Raw genomic sequence first — 15,045 nt, forward strand, 5'->3', positions numbered from 1 at the left:
AGATTTATTCAAAATTGAAGGCATACTGAACCAGCATGCAAGTATATAATTCCACATGTGTTAATTCATAGTTTTGATGCCTTCAGTGTGAATGTACAATTTTCATAGTCATGAAAATAGAGAAAAATCTTTAAATGAGAAGGTGTGTCCAAACTTTTGGTCTGTACTGTATATAGTTGAATATTTATATATATATATATATATATATATATATATATATATATATATATATATATATATATATATCTGAAGCATGGAGGAGGAGGTGTGATGGTGTGGGGGTGCTTTGCTGGTGACACTGTTGGGGATTTATTCAAAATTGAAGGCATACTGAACCAGCATGGCTACCACAGCATCTTGCAGCGGCTTGCTATTCAATCCGGTTTGCGTTTAGTTGGACCATCATTTATTTTTCAACAGGACAATGACCCCAAACACACCTCCAGGCTGAGTAAGGGGGACTATTTGAACAAGAAGGAGAGTGATGGGGTGCTACGCCAGATGACCTGGCCTCCACAGTCACCAGACCTGAAGCCAATCGAGATGGTTAGGGGTGAGCTGGACCGCAGAGTGAAGGCAAGAGGGCCAACAAGTTCTAAGCATCTCTGGGAACTCCTTCAAGAAAAATCTTTAAATGAAAAGGTGTGTCCAAACTTTTGGTCTGTACTGTATATATATTGTAAGGTAGCGCTATTCATCATGCTGGGGGCACTCACTTCACCAGGTCAATTAAAGCACACATGCAACATTTTCCGGTAATATGAAGTTCAGCAGTTTATTACACATCATAAACCGCTTAGAACACAGTCCATCTTAGTAGCTCGCAGGAATGTTACACATGTATCCTAGAGCCTTTCCAGTGGCAGCTATGCCTGCTTGACTTCAAATACAGACTTCAGCAAGGTACAGCAACAATATTCATTTATAGCGCCGATTTACCTTTGCCGGGTCTCAGCTGCTTCTATCAGCTCAGTTCTGCCACAGCTGTGACTTTAAGGCTCCCCAGACTTAGTCTCCAGGTGGCGTGCCTTCCAAGGCTACCGGTATCCCCCCCACACACACAGGGATCCAGCCTCCGCCTTGCAGGCCTCTTGCCTACCAAGCCGATTGCCTTCCAAGGCTACTGGTATCCGGGACACAGGGATACAGCCTCTGCCTTCCAGGCATCACTCCAGGCCTACCAAGCCTCTTGCCTTCCAAGGCTACTGGTATCCGGGACACAGGGATACAGCCTCTGCCTTCCAGGCATCACCAGGCCTCTCACTCTCTACTGTTTCAAAACCACCAGGATTTATATATCCTTTTGTGCACACAGGACCTGTGATAATGTCACACACATGTGATCAGTCACCTGAGGGGGAGGTAAATGGTCAGCCAGAACACACCCCCTGGACATTTTAGCAATGCAGCAAGAAGCTGCATTACAATATATATATTATATATATACGGTATATACATTATATATAATATATTTAGTCGAGTCATATTCCCGGACTCTACAGACCACATGCTGCTGTTGTACTTGGCAGGTCCGGACCAGTTGGAGTGGAGTCGAATGCAGGAGACCAAAGTCTAAAAATAAACTTTTCTTTAACAAGAACCTGATGAGAGTTATATACATCAGATAGCAGGCACAACACTTTATGAATGCTTCTCCTGCATTATGCAGAGTCAGGAACTTTCCAGTTACATGTGGTGGTACATAACTTGTTTGTACAAGCTATGACAGCCAGCAAGAAAAAAATGTGGGAAGGCACTTCATACCCTGTGGGGACCTTACCGGTCGAGATGTGTCACTATGGCCCCTCAGAGCAACTCCCAGTTGATTTGTGAGGACCTCATTGGTTGAGGTACATTGGTACGACTCGTTACTTGTGCTCTCAAAGTCCATTCGATGAGGGCCACACACACCTTGCAGTGGCACAGCTTCTTCAGCTTTCAGTAGGAGAACTTGCGTCCCACTTTAGAGACACTGTGGCTTCTTCTCTAGTATAGACCTTGATTAAATCCTGGCCTAAGATAAGGAATCCTTCCTTAACTTAATCCCCTTTAATTAGACCTTCCATACCGTTCAAGTAGGCCTCCTGGCCTGAGATAAGGACCTCGCCCTGCTCTTTGTCTCGGCTATGCTCCCTGCCTGGAATTTGGATTCACATTGCCATTAAATCTTTGCTTTCCTTCAGATCGGATCAGATCTGATATCTCCCTCCTGACACACAGCACCATATAAATTTAAGTTTGCAACCAGATAGACCAAAGGTCTGCATTTCTCACTTACTTATCTCTATCTGACTCATCACCAAGAAAATTGTTCTCCTGTGTGCCCATGTAGCTCAGAATGAGGGCTCCCACACAGTATGATGGCCCCCACAGGACCTCGCACAGTATTATGGCAACAACAGCCTGCTACACAAAATGAGGACCCCCACCCTGTATGGAGGCCCTTACAGTCCACCACAGACCCACACTCAGTATAATAGCCCCACCAGCCGCCCACTCAGTATGAGAGCCCCCACAGTCCTTCACGTAATATGATGCCCCCACTATTCCTGATATTTAAAAAAAACAACACAGTACTGTTTACAGTGTGAGTACTGAGGCCCTACAGGTGTGACGTCATTGTGCCTGCAGTGCACGGAGTCTCAGACTCACAGGCAAAGGCTGATTGGTGTGTCAGCGAGTTTTCGACTCCCTGATTTACTATTTTTTTCAATTGCATCACTATCGTGGGAATGTGGAGATCGTTGAAATTGTGATGATGGGAAAAGAGATGGTGTCTGGTGCTGAGCCGCACGAGCCTTCTCAATTTATGGGCACCATAGCGGCAAAAATAAAAAGAGAAAAAAAAACCGCCTCCTCCACTCCTTAGGCTATGTTCACCCGTAGCATTTTTACTGCATTTTGCACTTTCTCATTGCTTTCAATTTTGAAAAAATGCAGCACAAACGCTGGAAAAATGCTAAAAGAATTGACATGTTGCTTGTTTCAAAAATGCAGCAGTCTTCCATGTCAGGAAAAAAAAGGAATAGTATGCATGAGATTTCTGAAATTTTTCCCATTTGTATGGAGTGTGTCTCCTAGACTGGTAAAGTCCATTGTGAGGCAGTGAGGAGGATCATATGCAAGAGATGGTATGTATCCCCCAGCATTCTCATAGAAGGTTATTGAACCCGCTAGAGTGCATTGCAATCACAGACATAGCTATGGTTGTAGTGCAAAATAAAAGTAAGTTTGGACTAGGTCAAGCTTAAGAAGTTGGGTTAAGAAAACCCGACATGGGCTTTTATTTTTGGAGTGATCTACAGGATGGAAGTGGGGTGGATCACTCCCTCCAGCCCGAGTCTTACAAGTGGCTCATGTCAACAGTTTTCATTTAAAAACCTGCAGCAAAGGTTTGGGAATGTCAGTGGTTTGTTTGCTAGCTCCAGTGCAGGAGACTCTGTGCACTGCAAGCCTGTGTGAAGGTATAACACAGGCCTGTGAAGGCAATGTTACTGGCGCACCTCAGAGGAAAACAGCGCTGCAGTCGCCCACGTCAACCAGTTTACACGGGCGTTTGGACCACCCAGCTGCAATCCGGAGGACATCATTTGCATTTAAATTGTGAGTTTTTGCAAATAAAGACATTTAAGTTGAACTTTCCTTGGGTCACTGCCTCATTACCGCACATTGTGAACACTGCCGCACTACAATATTTACTGCTGCAACAACCTAAAACAAAAGTTCTTTTCAGGCTACATATTTTCTTTTCCCTATTAAGAACTGCCAAAAATAAGAAGGAGAAGGATCTCTGATATACCCTGTATTAGACATAAAAAGGTCCTCATACACATTCTGTTAAAATTGTTAGATAGTGCAAGGGCAGCCAAAAATTAGAAGGAGGGATTTCAATATGGCTTAGAAGAGACGTAGAGGAGGGCCTCAGAAAACATTTGTATCCCAGTTGAAAGGAGTGGGACTCCTAGATTGGTAAAGCATATTCACTAAGTGCAAGGGCTGAAAAACATTTCCCCCTGGGGATTATACACATAGATATGTGTGCGTGTAAGAGATTTTTAGAGGTAGGCCTCTCAAAATGATGACGAAGGGCATCATACACACCCTGTAAAAAAAATAAGAGCGAGGGTCTCACGATCACCCTGTTGATATGGTGGATAAGGAGGAGGACACGGAAAATAATAAACCATGAACCGTATACACTTGTTTGAGTGGAAAAGGGGTGTATGGGAATGCACCAGAAAAAAAGGAACATTTTAATTGGATTTATGTTCTGCTAGTGTCATCCGGTGGGGTTGAAAAGCCTGTGCCAATCTAGATCTTGTTCATTTTGATATGAGTCAACCTGTCAGCCTTTTCATTTGACAGAAGGATGCACCTATCAGTTATTATGCCCCAGCGGCACTAAAAACCCACTCTGACAAAACCCTAGTGTCAGGACAGGCCATCACCTCCAAGGCGTAGAGAAACAGTTGATGCCACATGTCCAGTTCGGATATCCTATAGTTGTATGGCACAGAGGAATCATGGGGGATGCTGTTCCAAAACGTTTCCCTCCTTGTTAGAGTATCCCGTGCATTAGGGCACTGGGAGGGTCTAATGAAACTGTCCCAGACCTTTGATAGTCTCCCCCTGCCTCTGTGTGACCTGGTTTGAGTCTCCTTCATCTCTGCTCCTCGGTTGTCCAAGGATCTATGACCTCTGCTGCCAGTGTTGTCAGATGGTAATTTTTGTACTAATTGTTCAACTAGGGACTTCTGGTATTGCACCATTTTACTAGCCCTCTCCATTGCAGGAAGGAGAGATTGAAAGTTCTGCTTGTAGAATAGGTCAAGAAGAGTGAACAACCAGTAATCAGTGTTGGCTAAACTTCGTGCAACGCAAGCGTCACGGGAAAGCAGCGGGACATAAAGTCAGCCATGTGTGCCAGATTCCCAACAGACTTCCCTGTCCTCACCAGGAGGACTACTATCCATCTCCTCCTTTTCCTCCTCGCTCTCCTCCTCCTCTTCACCCCATTCACGCTAAACAGATAGGATGAATCTGGTGTGGCTAGCACCCTCTGTAGCATAGGCAATCATCTCCTGTTCCTCCTCCTCATTATCATCCCATCCAGAGAAGTTGACATGAGGCTGGGCTTGGTAGTATTACCCTGTCTTCATTCTTCCTCCATCTCCTCCTGGTTCACATGCAAAGCTTCCTCTATAATTGTGAGCAGCGAGTGTTTGAGTAGACACAGAAGCGGATTGGTTACCCTGATTATGGCATCTTTGCCACTCACCCTCTTTGTCGATTCCTCAAAGTTTGGTATAATCTCACAGATGTCAGACATCCATGCCTACTTCTCGGTTGTTATGCGCGGAGGCCGAGCATGATGTAGCTGGTATTCAACTACAACTTTCTTCTGCTCACAAAGCTTTGCCAACACATGTAATATGGAGTTCCAGTGCGTGGTCACGTTGCACAACAGTCTGTAAGCACGAACTTGAAAGCTGCTGCAGCACTGCCAGTCCGGCAACAGCTTTGGCTGCCTTGCGGAAATGGGCGCACATGCGGTGTACCGTCACAAGTAGCTCAGGCAAATCTGGGTAGGTTTCAGAAAACGCTGAACCATTAAGTTGAGCACGTGGGCCAGGCATGGAGCGTATACGAGCTTGCCAAGTTTCAGAGCCACCACCAGGTTAAGACCATTATCACACACAACCATACCTGGTTGTAGGTTCAGTGGCGAGAGCCACAGATCTGCCTGGTCTGTTAGACCTTTCAACAACTCTGCAGTGGTGTGCTGTTTGTCACCTTAAGAAAAGAGTTTCAACAGAACCTGTTGCCGCTTCACTGAGGCAGTGCTTCCAGTTTGTCACTGATATGGACGACAATTTGGAGATGGAAGATGAGGAGGTGCAGGGACGGTCAGTCTTCTTTGTGCAGGGAACCAGGATGAGTCAGTGTTCAGCACCCGGCGCTTGGGGACAGTGCTAACTGTAGCGCTGATTCCCAGGCGCCGGTCCGTGTGATCCTGATGCTGCACACAGGCGGCACACGGTTGCCACAGACGGACACACGGATATCTCAGGTACCAGTTTTTCCGGTCCCGGAAATATAAGGACATGTGAAACCGGCCCAAGAGAGGATTCACACTATTTAGGCCCTGGCAAAGAGAAACTCCTTATCATGGCTGCCGGGTACACATGAATTGGCCAATTTAAGCACTAAGATTTCTCAGTTATTTCTACTTTCTACAGCAGTAATGCAATTCAAATTTCATATTTTTCATATTTGCATACTTAGCGTTACAGAGTACTACTTTATATGATTGTTATATATGGAGATGGCTACTCTTAGTAAGCACCTGTACACACCAGTTTTCTATTTTGATAGTGACGGTCAGTCTTCTTTGATATTTGTAATAGTAACGTCAGGCGGGGTGGCAAGGTGAGGTTTTAAAACACCATCTTTTTCTTGGTCTCATGGTCTGGTATGGAGGGGTTTCTATCTCTCTCGTTTTTCTGCAAACGATTGTGTGGAATCCAAAATGTACTGTGGGTAACCCTTATCCCTGAATCTGGTGTTCATGTATATTCGCTGTATATTAGAATCTGTGACATTAGTACAGTTAGTTCTCAACCGTAAAAATTGACCCATTGGGTTTTCCTTTTTTTAGGGGATGAGGTGGTGGCTATCCCACTTCAATAGTTTATTAGTGCTTGTAGGTTTATGGTAGAGTGTCCCTAGGGTCCAATCCTGTTATTTCTAAATTAATACATCCTGGAAAGGAAACTGGTAAAAAAAAATCAGATGTAAATCTCAGGCCCACTCTATTGATGTTGAGTTCCCTGACAAATTCAAGAAACTGTTCACTCGTCCCTGACCAGATGATAAAAATGTAGTCAATATATCTATACTGTACCCCAATATATGGATGCCACCACTTTATGATCATCCCTGAATATTATGGTTTCTTCCCACCAGTCCAGGAATAGGTTAGCATACAAGGAGGTACAGGGGCTCCCCATCGCAGTACCCCTGAGCTGGTGGAAGTACTTCCTGTCAAAAAGAAAGAAGTTTTGAGTAAGAGGGAATTTTAGAAGATCCTCGATGAAGTCATTATGTCTGCTACACTCTATTGATCTTGATTTCAAGAAATGTCTTACTCCTCTGATATCATCCTCGTGCGGTATATTACTGTACAAAGCCTCGATATCTAGTAAGGCCTGCTCCCCTACATGCATGTATACATGCTCGAGGGTATACATGGAGGGGAGCAGGCAGAGGGAAAACCATTTTCCAGAGGGATTATTCCAACTGTAAAACCTCAAGCGGTACTGGGGGAACATTACATTGTGTGGGGGGCATCATACATACTAAATAAGGGGCATAATTGGGGCATTAAACTGTGTGGGGAGCATCATACATCGTGCATAAGGGGCATAATTGGGGCATTAAACTGTGTGGGGGCATCATACATCCTGCATAAGGGGCATAATGGGGGCATTACACTGTGTGGGGGCATCATACATCTTGCATAAGGGGCATAATGGGGGCATTACACTGTGTGGGGGCATCATACATACTGCATAAGGGGCATAATGGGGGCATTACACTGTGTGGGGGCATCATACATCCTGCATAAGGGGTATAATGGGGGCATTACACTGTGGGGGCATCATACATCCTGCATAAGGGGCACAATGGGGGCATTATACTGTGTGGGGGGCATCATACATCCTGCATAAGGGGCATAATGGGGGCATTACACTGTGGGGCCAGTAAAGGGGTCCTGTACTATGAGAACAATACGTTTCCACCTTCCTGTCTCCATAGTTGGGTCGTATGTATCTATTACAGGAAACAGAACAAAAACCTTATGATTCTTATAAAGGGGCAACACAAGACCCCCAAAAGAGTCTCCGTGCTGAAGGGGTTAATGCCCCCTGCGCCCAGTAATGGGGTCTCCACATACCTCCACCTGCAGAGCCGCCACCACATATATGGCTGCTCGGTGCCCACAGGACCTGTGATGAGGTCACAGGAGGGGAGGAGTCAGAAGTCACATGATCAGGGGCCTCAGTGGATGCAGGACTCTGCTGTGCTGGTTGTCATGGTGCTGGATGAGCTGAAGTTTATGTGTGGGGTCAGGAGGGGTTTACAGTGTGGATGTAGCAGAGCCGCGTGTGTACGAGGTGTACGGAGCAGAGCCGCGTGTGTACGAGGTGTACGGAGCAGAGCCGCGTGTGTACGAGGTGTACGGAGCGGAGCCGCGTGTGTACGAGGTGTACGGAGCAGAGCCGCGTGTGTACGAGGTGTACGGAGCAGAGCCGCGTGTGTACGAGGTGTACGGAGCGGAGCCGCGTGTGTACGAGGTGTACGGAGCGGAGCCGCGTGTGTACGAGGTGTACGGAGCGGAGCCGCGTGTGTACGAGGTGTACGGGCGGAGCCGCGTGTGTACGAGGTGTACGGAGCGGAGCCGCGTGTGTACGAGGTGTACGGAGCGGAGCCGCGCGTGTACGAGGTGTACGGAGCGGAGCCGCGCGTGTACGAGGTGTACGGAGCGGAGCCGCGCGTGTACGAGGTGTACGGAGCGGAGCCGCGCGTGTACGAGGTGTACGGAGCGGAGCCGCGCGTGTACGAGGTGTACGGAGCGGAGCCGCGCGTGTACGAGGTGTACGGAGCGGAGCCGCGCGTGTACGAGGTGTACGGAGCGGAGCCGCGCGTGTACGAGGTGTACGGAGCGGAGCCGCGCGTGTACGAGGTGTACGGAGCGGAGCCGCGCGTGTACGAGGTGTACGGAGCGGAACCGCGCGTGTACGAGGTGTACGGAGCGGAGCCGCGCGTGTACGAGGTGTACGGAGCGGAGCCGCGCGTGTACGAGGTGTACGGAGCGGAGCCGCGCGTGTACGAGGTGTACGGAGCGGAGCCGCGCGTGTACGAGGTGTACGGAGCGGAGCCGCGCGTGTACGAGGTGTACGGAGCCGCGCGTGTACGAGGTGTACGGAGCAGAGCCGCGCGTGTACGAGGTGTACGGAGCAGAGCCGCGTGTGTACAAGGTGTACGGAGCAGAGCCGCGTGTGTACAAGGTGTACGGAGCAGAGCCGCGTGTGTAAGAGGTGTACGGAACGGAGCCGCGTGTGTACGAGGTGTACGGAGCGGAGCCGCGTGTGTACGAGGTGTAGGGAGCGGAGCCGCGTGTACGAGGTGTCCGAGCGGAGCAACGTGTGTACGAGGTGTATGGAGCGGAGCCGCGCGTGTACGAGGCATACGGAGCGGAGCCGCACATGTACGGAGTGGAGCCGCACGTGTACAAGGTGTACAGAACGGAGCCGCGTGTGTATGAGGTGTACGGAGCGGAGCCGCGCGTGTACGAGGTGTACGGAGCGGAGCCGCGCGTGTACGGAGCGGAGCCACGTGTACGTGGTGTACAGAGCAGAGCCGCGTGTGTATGAGGTGTACGGAGCGGAGCCGCGCGTGTATGAGAGATGCAATATCTGTCCATGTATTGTAAATATTAGTGATGAGCGAGCGTGCTCGCCATTGCTCGATACTTAATCAGTCATCGGGGTGCGCTCATTACTTGTTCGAGTATAAAACCAGATGAAGGAATGCGGCCGGCAATCACAGTAATTCAAGTAGCCAACATGGCAACACGGCATTACCGTGTAAGGCAGGCAATCCCTGTGTGTTTAATGGTTGTCTAACATCCGCGAAACATGTGGGGCAGGAACTATGGCACCAGAGATATTTGATTGAAAATCCGAGCACCGCGATGATCTATTAAGTATCGAGCAGTGGCAAGCATGCTTGCTCATCATTAGAAAATATATGAATACAGTTAGGTCCAGAAGTATTTGGAATGTGACTGAATATTCGTGATTTAAGCTCCGCAAGCCACTAATTTGGATTTAAAATGATACAAAAAAAGGGGTTGAACAAAAATACCCTGTGAAACGTTTAGGAATTGCATCCATTGGTCTACAAAGCCTCTTCATTTCGAGGGCTCAAAAGTAATGGGGCAACTAAAAGAGGTTGTCCACTACTTTTTCATTGATGATCTATCCTTAGGATAGGTCATCGATGTTTGATGGGTTGGGGTCAAACACCCGACTCCCCTGCCGATCACTTATTGTTGCCGTCCAGAAATACTCACTTGCGGAGCTAGCTGTCTTCTGGTAGTGGCCGTGGCACGGTACTACACACCCGCCTCATATTGTCTAATCTAGCCTTTGTATTTTTAAGGCTCATTAATGCTTTGCACCTTGTGGTGAACCCTCTGTATTTGCTCTCTCTTGAAGTCTTCTCTTTTATGTTGGACCTAGACACTAAAAAACACCTACTTCCTGGACAGTGTTCATCACTTAAGGCCCCGTCACACTAAGCGATGCAGCAGCGATCCCGACAACGATACGACCTGTCAGGGATCGTTGCTGCATCGCTAATACATCGCTGGTGAGCTGTCAAACAGGCAGGCTCACCAGCGATGAGGGAAGCAGCGATATCGTCCACGATGTCCTGCTCCCGGTTACCAGCCTGCTGCTGAAGCAGAAGCAGGCTGGTAACTATGGTAAACATCGGGTTACTAGGGGCATACGCGCACTTAGTAACCAGATGTTTATCATGGATACGACTCTGCTAAGGTGAACGGTAACCTCCCGCGCACCGTAGCAGAGTGGTATCCATGGTAAACAGCGGGTTACTAAGTGCGCGCGTGCCCCTAGTGACCCGATGGTATCCATGGTAAACATCGTGTTACTAGGGGCACGCGCGCACTTAGTAACCCGCTGTTTACCATGGATACCAGCCTGATTGTTGGTCCCGCTGGTCACACACAGCGATGTGTGCTGGCCAGCGGGAGGCCAACGACCAAAAAATGGTCCAGGATATTTTGCAGCGATCAGCGACCTCACAGCAGGGGCCTGATCGCTGCAAAGTGTCACACATAGCGACATCGCTGGTGAGGTCGCTGTTGCGTCACCAAAACCGTGACACAGCAGCAATCTCGCTAGCGATATCGCTATGTGAGACGGGGGCTTTAGGTTGATATTGTAAAGGGGCTTTTCTTCACCATGGAAAGAATTATTCAATCAGCCACCACTGTTTTTGTTCAGTGGACGTCCACAACTTTTTGAGTTTCCAAGCTCAACAGTGCACTTTTTTTTGCAGAATGTATCAAACTGTTAATTTGGTCACTCCTAACATTTCTGCAATCCCTTTGGTGATTTGATCTTTTCACTTCCATTGAGAGCATCTTTCTGTGTTATGGGTTCATAGCAACAGCTTCCAAATACAAAAGCCACACCTGGAATCAGCTCAAGACCTTTTACTTGCTTCATTGATGATGGATTAATGAGAGAAGAGCCCATACAGCCAATGAAAGAGCTTTTGAGAATTGACCAAAAGAGGCGGCTCCATATAACAGAGCTGTAATTTCTAAACCTTTACTCCAATTAGGATGTTAATACCTTCAAATTAAAGCTGAAAGTTGGCACTATAAGCCCAGATTGATTATATAATTTTATCTTGAATATCTTTTGGTAAACTGCTAAAATTCCAAAACTTATGTCACTGTCCAAATATTTTTTGGACCTAACTATCTAAACGTTCTATTGACATGAAATTTTCACCAGTTGTCGGTAACAACCCATCTAATCCACACAGGTAAAGAAATCCAATCATAGATAGCCATAAATTTAATTATGTGTAATCATGAAAAATAAAATAAAAGTAATACTTCGTACAAAAGCCTTTGTTGGTGATGACAGCTTGAAGATGCCTCCTGTATGGAGAAACTAGTAGCATGCATTACTCAAGCGTGATTTTGGACAATTCTTCAACACAAACGCTCTTCAAATCCTAAGGTCCCATGGGCTTCTTCTATGAACTCTGTCCTTTAGTTTCTTCCATACATTTTCTATTGAATTCAGGTCAGGTGATTGGCGGGGTCATTCTACCAGCTTTTTTTCAGAGTTTCCTTGGCTGTGTGTTTGGGATCATTATCTTGCTGAAATGTAAACCCTAGATTCATGTTCATCATCCTGGAAGATGGCTGATTTTTTATCACAAATGTTTCTGTATATTTGTGCATTCATCCTTCCTTCATTTATACAAAGTTTGCTAGTGCCGTATGCTGAAAAACTGCCCCACACCATGATGCTCCCACCTCCAAACTTCACTGTTGGTATGTTGTTTTGGGGGTGATATGCAGTGCCTTTTAGTGTCAAAACTTGGAGTGTATTATGGCATCCAAAGAGTTCACTTTTGGTCTCATCTGATCAGACTATGTAATTCACATTCTTGTCCACATGTTGTTGAACAAACTTTAACCCCTTAACAACATCTGACGTACTAATACGCGTCTGTGCCCTGGGACTTAAGAGCCAGACCCGTATTAGTACGTCATGGCGATCACGCGCGCACACAGGCTGTGCGGGCGCGATCGCCGCCGGGTGTCAGCTGATTGTCACAGCTGACACCCGATACTATGTGCAGGGAGCGGTCCTGCACCGCTCCCAGCACATTAACCCCCGCGATGCTGCGATCGAAGTCTATCGAAGTCGATCGCGGCATTGCGGGGGCAAGGGGAGGTGATCGGCGATACTCACCTCCTCTTCCGGCTTCCAGCGCAGTCTGCAAAGGCTTCCCGGGTGTTGCCATGACGACCCGATGTCGTCATGACAACATCCGGGTCACCAGACAGCAGGAAGATTGTTTGGACATGCGCAGTGCATCTCCAAACAATCTTCTCAATGTGCACCGCTGACAGCCTGCATGGCTCAGGGATGGTGCTGCATTCCTGTGCCATGCAGGCGATCAGAGAAAAAAAAGTGAAAGTCCCAGAGTGGGACAAAGTAATAAAGTGTATAAACTGTCTGTAAGTGAAAAAAAAAAAAAAAAATTGCAAAAATATTAAAAAAAAATAATCCACCAAAAATAAAAATATAATGTACCCATCAATAAATATTATTATTAAAAAAAAAAAAAAAAACAATAAAAGTACACATATTTGGTATCGCCGCGTCCGGAACAACCTGACCTATAAAATGTCCCACTAGTTAACCCCTTCAGTGAACACTGTAAAAAAAAAAAAAAAAAAACGAAGCAAAAAACAATGCTTTATCACCATACCGCCAAACAAAAAGTGGAATAAAAGGTGATCAAAATGACGCATGTAAATAAAAATGGTACCGCTGAAAACGTCATCTCGTCCCGCAAAAAACAAGCCGACATACAGCTCCATCAGCCGAAAAATAAAAAAGTTATAGCTCTCAGAATAAAGCGATGCTAAAAAATATTTTTTTCTATAAAATTGCTTTTATTATGTAAAAGTGCAAAACATAGAAAAAACAATATAAATGTGGTACCGCTGTAAACGTACTGACCCGAAGAATAACGCTACCTCATCAATTTTACCACACGCGGAACAGAATAAATAAAAAAAAAAAACAATTCCTGAATTGTTGGTTTTTGTTTATTCTGCCTCCCAAAAATCGGAATAGAAAGCGATCAAAAAATGTCACGTGCCTGAAAATGGCACCAATAACAACGTCAAGTCATCCCGCAAAAAACGAGCCGTCACATGACTGTCTGCCAAAATCTGGAAAAATTATAGCTCTCAAAATATGGCGATGCAAAAACTAGATTTTACAAAAAATGCGTCTTTTAGTGTGTGACAGCTGTCAGTCATAAAAACCCCATATGATTCTGGCATTGCTGTAATCACACCGACCCGAAGAATAAAGTCATCTAATCACTTATACCGCACAAGGAACGGCGTCAAAAATAAACTCTTGGGTTAGGATTGGGCTAGGGTTAGGGCTGGGTTTGGGGCTAGGGTTGTGCTGGGGCTAGGGTTGTGCTATGGTTAGGGTTATACTAGGGTTAGGGCTAGGGTTGTGATGGGGTTGGGATTTTTTTCAAAAGTAAGAAAAAAAGATGACGATATGGCGAATAGTGTTGAGCGCAAGTGCTCGCTACTTGAGTTTGCATCGGGTGCTCTGGTATGTATTGAGTATTGTGGGTATTTGAGTGACATGCTCGAGTCTCTGCCCCATATGCTTCGCGGCCAAAAAAACTTTACGGGGATTGCCTGCCATGCACGAGCGATCCCCGCATGTTTTTTTTTTTGGGTGTCTAATAACCGTGAAACATGCGGAGCAGGAACTCGAGCATGTCACTCGAGCACACTCTGTACATGGTGCATACCTGAGTACCCGATGCAAACTCAAGTAGCGAGCACTTGCGCTCAAGACTAATGACAACTTATTCAATATGATGACGTAATGTAAACAAATTCTGTGTCGTACCTCTGGGTTCAAAATGTTCACTATACACCTTAATAAAATCCTTGAGGGGTATAGTTTCCAAAATGGGGTCACTTGTGGGGGAGCTCCACTGTTTAGGCACATCACGAACTCTCCAAACGCGACATGGTGTCCACTAACAAATTGAATGGAAAATCGGCTCAAATTGTTAGCGGACACCATGTTGCGTTTGGAGAGCCCCTCTGTGCCCAAACTTTGGAGCTCCCCCACAAGTGACCCCATTTTGGAAACTAGACCCCCCAAGGCACCTAGCTAGATGCATAATGAGCACTTGGAACCCCCAGATGCTTCACAAATTGATTCATAAAAATGAAAAAGTGGTTTTTCTTTCACTTTTTCATTTTTACGAATCAATTTGTGAAGCACCTGGGGGTTCCAAGTGCTCACTATGCATCTAGAAAGGTGCCTTGGGGGTCTAGTTTCCAAAATGGGGTCACTTGTGGGGGAGCTCCAAAGTTTGGGCACAGAGGGGCTCTCCAAACGCAACATGGTGTCCGCTAACAATTTGAGCCGATTTTCCCTTCAATTTGTTAGCGGTTACCATGTTGCATTTGGAGAGTCTGTGTGCCCAAACATTGGAGCTCCCCCACAAGTGACCCCATTTTGGAAACTAGACCCCCCAAGGCACCTATCTAGATGCATAGTGAGCAGTTGGAACCCCCAGGTGCTTCACAAATTGATTCGTAAAAATGAAAAAGGTTTTTTTTTTCATTTTTTCGAATCAATTTGTGAAGCA

General features: G+C 46.5%; 1 protein-coding gene across 3 annotated transcripts in view; it reads right to left on the reverse strand.

Moving 5' to 3' along the window:
* The window catches only part of LOC141198608 (uncharacterized), a 540,563-nt gene that overhangs the window by 357,682 nt on the left and 167,836 nt on the right, over nucleotides 1-15,045 (reverse strand). The window contains exon 1 of one of the 3 annotated variants that reach the window (XM_073663039.1): nucleotides 7,958-8,016. The exons of the other annotated variants lie outside the window; for them this stretch is intronic. The gene's annotated coding sequence lies outside the window, so the exon portion shown is untranslated. Of the gene's footprint in view, nucleotides 1-7,957; nucleotides 8,017-15,045 lie in introns of those variants that run through there. 3 annotated transcript variants of the gene reach the window in all.

Source organism: Phyllobates terribilis, unplaced genomic scaffold (assembly GCF_046119375.1).
Source record: "Phyllobates terribilis strain yellow unplaced genomic scaffold, ASM4611937v1 Scaffold_98__1_contigs__length_5973952, whole genome shotgun sequence".
Classification (NCBI taxonomy): Eukaryota; Metazoa; Chordata; class Amphibia; order Anura; family Dendrobatidae; genus Phyllobates; species Phyllobates terribilis.